We start from the raw sequence: 7336 nt of genomic DNA, 5'->3' as shown, positions 1-7336 counted from the left end.
TATATATAACAGCCACCTGATCAACTAACCCAAAGAGATGTATATTTGTTACCAGTCCAAAGAGCGGTTACCTGACAGAGTGTGGAAATTATCAAGCAATATAACTAATATCACATGCAAGCAAGATTCTCCTGAAAATTATACAAAAACGACTAGAGCAGCACATCATCAAAGAACTGCCTGATGTATAGGCTGGGTTTAGAAGAGGTCGTGGTACTAGGAATATTATAGCTTATGTTAGATGGATCTTGGCTAAGCAGAGAGTTGTTGTTAAGTGCTGTCGAGTTGCAGGCGACTCATAGCAACCCTATGAAGGAGAGTCCTCGACGCTTGGGTGCCTTTCATCCTCTTTCCAGGTTCATAGGCTTTCTGGAGGCAAGCTATTATGGAAGTGGATGTCACTCCTCCCTCCAAGGTTGTTTTAATCAGGGAGCTCCACCCCACTCTAAGCTGAGAGTACCAGAGGAATGTTTATTTGTGTTTCACTGACTATGCAAAGGCTTTTGACTGTGTGGATCACAACAAACTGTGGCTGACTCTGAGTAGAATGGAAATCCCAGAACACTTGATTGTGCTAATGCGAAACCTATACTTGGACCAGGAGGCAGTTGTCAGAACAGAGCAAGGAGACACTGCCTGATTCAAAATCAGGAAGGTTATCTGCCATGGATGTGTTCTGTCTCTATATCTTTTCAATCTATATGCAGAACAGATCATCCGGGTTGCTTGGCCATATTAGGAGGAATGAGGCATCAGGGTTGAAGGAAGATTCATCAACAACCTGTGGTATGCGGATGACACAACCCTGCTTGCTGAAACTGAGGACGATCTGAAGCATTGCTGCTGAAGGTCAAGGACTGCAGCCTTCAATACGGATTGAAGCTCAAGAAGACAAAGATTCTCACCACTGGGCTAATTTGCAGCATCATGATGGATGCTGAAGAGATTGAGATGTTAACAGTTTTAGTTTGTTTGGCTCCACAGTCAACACCCTTGGTACCAGCAGCCAGGTAATCAAGAGATGAATTGCATTGGGAGAGTCAGCTATCAGAGACCTCTCCAGAGTACTGAAATCTGGAGACTAAGGTGAGCCTGATCCAGACCATAGTTTTTGAAATTGCTTGCTATGTGTCAGAAAGCTGGACAATGACTAAGGATGATAGAAAGAGAACTGATGATTTTCAGTTGTGGTGCTGGAGAAGATGTTGAATATACCATGGACTGTTAGGGAGAATAGACAGGATTGTCCTGGACAGGGTGAAGCCAGGCTGCTCCTTGAAGGCAAGGATTCTGAAGCTTCAAATGACATACTTTGGACATGTTACCAGTCAGCTCTTCTAGAGGGACATCGTGTTTGGAAAGGTGGAGAAGAATGCAAAAGAGGAAGACCCTCGATGAGACGGATAAATTCAGTGATTGGGGTAATGGGGGTAGGTGTGTCAGAGACAAAAAGTTGGCACAGGATAAAGCAGGGTTCAGAGATGCTGTACATAGAGTTTCTATGATTCGCAAGTGACTTGACAGTACCTAGAAAAACAACAACATCTTTTAATGACTGTGATGTGTGGAAGTCTCCTACCACTATTGTGGTGCCATATTTTTTTCTCTTCAATCTGTTAACCATTGTTTTATGGATTTTACAGGACTATTATTTGGTACGTAAATGTTGACCAAGTTTATGTCTTCTTGATCAATTGAGCTTTTAATCAGAATGCAGTGTGCTTTCTTATTTTTTATGGTTGTTTTTGTTCTGAAGTCTATTTTATCAGAGATTAATATTACCACTATTGCTTCTTTGTGGCTTTAATTTGCTTGGTATAATATTTCCAGCCTTTTATTTTGAGTCTTTCTCTCCATTTTTTACAGGTGTCTCTTGTAGGCAACATGTTGATGAGCTTTGTTTCTTTGTGCATTCTGCTACTCTTTTTCTCTTAATTTGCGTATTTAGTCTATTCTTAATAAATGTGATTATTGTTAGGCCCCTTTCTATCATTGCCATTTTACTGTTTTATTTTTTTCTTTTGTTTCTGGTTACTATGGACCATCCACTTTCTTTTGATGTCTCTATGTGAGGGACTTCATGTAAAATCCCTTGTAGTTTTGGTATTGTTTTCACAAATTCCTTAAGTTCCTTCTTTTCTGCAAAGGATCTAATTTCTCCTTCATATTTGATGGAGAGCTTTGCTAGGTATTGGATTTTGGGCTGGCTATTGTTTTCTTTCAACTTTCAGTATTTACTATCCCATGGTCTTCTAGATCCCATCGTTTCTGCTGAGAAATCATAACTTAATCTAATTATTTTCGCTTCGTAGGTGACACTTTGTTTGTCATGTGACTTTTAATATATCCTTATCTTTGAATTTAGAGAATTTTACTATATTATGACTTTTTTTTTTCTTGTTTGGTTTATTGGTGTTTGCTTTGCTTCTTGAATATGAGTTTCCTCATTCTTCAAAAATACCAGGGAAGTTTTTTTCTAGTACATTTTTCACAATTTTCTCAATGACTTCCCTGTTCCCATGTTCTGGAATTCCAGTCATAGGTAAGCTGTTCCTTTTGATGTCATCTTACATGATTCTGATGTTTTCTTCATTTTATTTATGTCTCATCTCTGATTTTCCTTCTAGTATGTTTCTGGCAATACTCTTGTCTTCCAGCTTATTCACTCTGCTACATCTCTTCTGCTATTCTTTTTTGTCCCACCAGCATACTTGACACTACTACCATTTCTTTGTTAGCATTCTGGATTGCATTTTCATGTTTTTCTGTTATAGTACTGTGTTGGCTTTACCTTCTCTTTTCTGTGATGGTTTTTAAAGTTCTTATACCTCTTTATCTATAGTATCAATTCTATCTTCCATTTTTCCCCCTTCATTTTCTTCCATAACTGTTCCAGTTGAGATACATATATTATTTTTTTCTGGATTACTGTCTCTAGAGCATTTGCTGTCTTAAGGACTCCCATTGGTTCCCCCCCCCATTAATTGTATATTGTTTTGTTGCTGTTCAAATAACTCTTCATCAAGATATTTGTTTTGGTTATATCTAGTATATTCATTGTAGTGGTTATTTTGTCTGCTTTTTAAGGAGAAAGGTTATTTTGGTTTTTCATGATGACTGAGGCAGACTGCTGCTTTCTTTACATTACGTAAGCCTTTTCTTAGTAGATGTTACGTTGTAACTATACAATGACCCACGATATGGCAAAGTTTTGTGAAGAACCTGTTTACCAGTGCTCCCCTTTTGGGAACAACAGTCAACCCTGACTTGTTCTCCTCTTGAAACTGCACCTCCACTAGGCCTCTTCCACTTGACCTTAAGATATCTCATGTAATATAGCTAGACAGCAGTGTTTAAGGCCAAAGTACATGTGATATTGGTACTCCTGGTGCTAGACAGAACTGGGGGGTCTCCAGGTGGCAGAGAAGCAATCTTCAGGCCTGAAGCAGTGGGATCTCCAGATGGTAGGAACACTGGTCTAGTGTTCTGGGCAGGATTGCTGTCTGGGCCACACAGAACTACAGCACCTCAACCTGGCAGGCAGGGGTTCCATTGCCCTGGCCTAGGTATGACTACACCTGGGTTGGGCCACAGCCTTTAGTAGCCACTGGAGAAGCAGTCCTTGGGACACACTCCCAGGCCAGTCATGCCACACAGGCCTTAGCATCTTTTAGCAGAGCGCTTGCTACAGAAGTTCAAGGACTGCAGCCTTCAATATGGATTGAAGCTCAATATCAAGAAAACAAAGATTCTCACCACTGGGCCATTTGGCAGCATCACGGTAGATAGTAAGGAGATTGAGATTGTTAGCTTTAGTTTGCTTGGCTCCACAACAACACTCTTAGCACCAAGTAGCCAGAAAATTAAAAGATGTATTGCATTGGGAAAATATGCTGTCAGAGACCTCGCAAAAATACTAAAGAACATGATGTCAGTCTGTAGACTATAAGGTATGCCTGAAACAGGCCATGGTCTTTACAGTCACTTGCTATACATCAGAGACCTGGATAATGGCTAGGGATGATAGAAGGAGAATTGATGCTCTAAGAGCCGTGGTGTTGGATAAGAGTATTGAATATACTATGGACTGCTAAAAGAGCAAACAGGTTCAATCTAGAGAGGGTGAGACCAGGCTGTTCCTTTGAGGCAAGAATTCTGAAGCTTTCTTTGACATATTTTGGACATGTTGCAAGGAGGGACCAGTTCTTGGAGAGAGACAACATTATTGGAAGGTTGGAGGGACAGTGCAGGAAAGGAGGATCCTTGATGAGATGGATTGAATCAGTTAGAGTAGGTGTGTTAGAGACAATAAGATTGGCACAGAATAAAGCAGGTTTAGGTCTATTATACATAGGCTTGTTTTAAGTTCCAGGTGACTCAACTGCACAGAACAACACCAACTTATCAATCAAGACAATAATTAAATAAAACAATAATATAAACATTTCTCTCGTAGACAAAACTAAAAAATAAAGAAAAACCTCCTTAATCCATCCCCAATGTAATGGTATATTTCTAATATCCATGGAAATAATGCACCTATAGTATTCTTTTCTTATCAAGATTATATATTTTATTAGTTCCCAAGATACCTATATTATTAATCTCTAGTGTAATGCTGGTGAATTTAAGTGTATTGTGATTTAAGTGTATGTTTAATGTAAGTAGGAATTGTGAGTTTATGAAACCCCAACTTTGTACTTCTAAATATACATCTTTATAACATTTATTTGCATTTAAGTATTTGTGATGAAAAGGATATGACTAGAGAAGCTGTATATTTTATACCAGTGAGTTGGTAGCATTTAACTTAGACATCCTTATCTGTAACATAAAAATTATAATACAAAGGAGTATAATGTAAGCTATAGAACAATCTCACTGATTTCACATGCAAGCAAGATTTTACTGAAGATTATCCAAAAACGACTGGATCAGCATATCAACAGAGAACTGCCAGAAGTCCAGGCTGGGTTTAGAAGGGGTCGTGGTACTAGGGATATTGTAGCTGATGTTGGATGGATCTTGGCTGAAATCAGGGAATACCAGAGGAATGTCTATCTGTGTTTCATTGACTATGCAAAGGCATTTGACTGTGTAGATCATAACAAACTATGGCTGACTCTGAGGAGAATGGGAATCCCAGAACACTTGATCGTTCTAATGCGAAACTTATACTTGCACCAGGAGGCAGTCGTCAGAACAGAGCAAGGGAACACTGCATGGTTCAAAATTGGGAAGGGCGTACGCCAGGGATGCATCCTATCTCCACACCTTTCCAACCTATATGCAAAACAGATTATCCGAGAGGCTGGGCTCTATGAGGAGAAATGTGGGCTCAAGATTGGTGGACGATTTATCAACAATCTGCGTTATGCAGATGACACAACCCTGCTTGCTGAAACTGAAGAAGACCTGAAGTACCTGCTGCAGAGTGTCAAGGACTGCAACCTACAATATGGATTGAGGTTCAATGTCAAGAAGACAAAGATTCTCACCACTGGACCAATTGGCAGCATCAGGATGGATAGTGAAGAGATTGAGATTGTACACAGCTTTAGGTTGCTTGGCACCACAGTCAACAGTCTTGGCACCAGCATCCAGGAAATTAAAAGACGCATTGCCATGGGAAAGTCTGCTGTTAGGGACCTCTCCAAAGTACTGGAGAGCAATGGTGTCTCTCTGGAGACTAAGGTGTGTCTGATACAGGCCATGGTCTTCACAATCACTTGTTATGCATCAGAGAGTTGGACAATGACCAAGGAGGATAGAAGGAGAATTGATGCCTTTGAGCTGTGGTGCTGGAGAAGAGTATTGAGGATACCATTGACTGCTAGGAAAACAAACAGATTTGTCCTGGAAAGGGTAAACCGGATGGCTCCTTGGAGGCAAGGATTCTGAGGTTCCGTCTAACATACTTTGGAAATGTTGTGAGGAGACACCTGTCCTTGGAGAAGGACATCATGCTTGGGAGAGTGGAGGGACGGCACAAGAGAGGAAGGTCCTCTATGAGGTGGATTGATTCAGTGATTGGGAATGTCAGAGCAGTGCAATTGGCACAGGACAGAGCAGAGTTTAGGGCTGTTATACATAGGGTCACTATGAGTGGCAAGCGACTCAACGGCACATAACAACAACAACATCTGAAGAGGTGATCTTTGAGAAACTTTAATGAGCTGAAAGAGATAGTCATGAGAAAGTTTAAGAGTTTCCATTTAGGAGGCAACCAAAGGTGAGATTCTAAATAAGATGGCAATTATCTTGGAATTTTCTAGTAACGGAAAGATAGCATAAAAAAGAATGGGTAAGGCAAATATGAGGTTTTGCAGAGGGAAGACCATGATGTGTTGTGTAGAACTTGGTATACCATTTCATCAAAGATATAAAAGGAAAAAACCAACAATAACATATTAAGAAGTTTGACTGGTGTACAATTTTCTGTGTCTCATTTCTCATTTTCTCAGGGTATATTCCAAGCAGTAGAATAGCTGGATCATATGGGATTTCTACATTCAGCTTTTTGAGAAAACACCAATCTGCCCTCCAGGATGGTTGTACCATTTTACAATCCCATCAACAATGTATAAGTGTTCCTTTTCAGCTACATCTTCTCCAACATTTATTAAGTGCTGTCTCTAGCATTATTCACCATCACAAGAATGGGGAAACAGCCCAGATGTCCAAACACAATCAAATGGATTGAGAAATTGTGGTGTATCCACGCAATAGAACACTACACAGCACGCAGGAGCAATGAATTTGTAATTTATTACCTAACTTGGGAGGGACTGGAGATCATGATGTTGAGTGAACTAAGTCAATCTCACAAGGACAAATATTGTATAAAACTATTATTATGAATAACGACCCAAGGCGGGGGTTGGGGAAGGAGGTGGAAATAGAGGGATGAGAATGTGCAGGGGGAGGGAGGGTTTAATCATGGAGTTATACAATTTGATGAGTTGAGGGGGTAAGGGAAATTGGAGGAATCTGTTCTTGAAAACAATGCATTAATATTTTGTTAATAAACTGTTGTTGTTGTTGTTATGTGCCATCGAGTCGCTTGTGACTAATAGTGACCCTATGTACAACAGCTCTAAACTCTGCTCAGTCCTGTGCCAATCTCATTGCCTCCCACACACTCATCCCAATTGCCCCAGTCACCGAATCAATCCATCTCCCAGAGAGCCTTCCCCTCCCTATGTTAATAAACTAGTATAATAATAATATTGTTGTTGTTGATTGTCTTTCAGTTGAGCATGACTCATAGTGACCCTATGAACTAAGGTCTGAAGTCCCTCTACAACTATCAACATTTATCAAAGTTCATAGTTTC

This window comes from Elephantulus edwardii, unplaced genomic scaffold (genome assembly GCF_000299155.1).
Source record: "Elephantulus edwardii isolate Elephantulus edwardi_28Jun2011 unplaced genomic scaffold, EleEdw1.0 scaffold00013, whole genome shotgun sequence".
Lineage (NCBI taxonomy): Eukaryota > Metazoa > Chordata > Mammalia > Macroscelidea > Macroscelididae > Elephantulus > Elephantulus edwardii.
The sequence above is the reverse complement of the archived record's forward strand: the minus strand, read 5'-3'. Positions refer to the sequence as shown.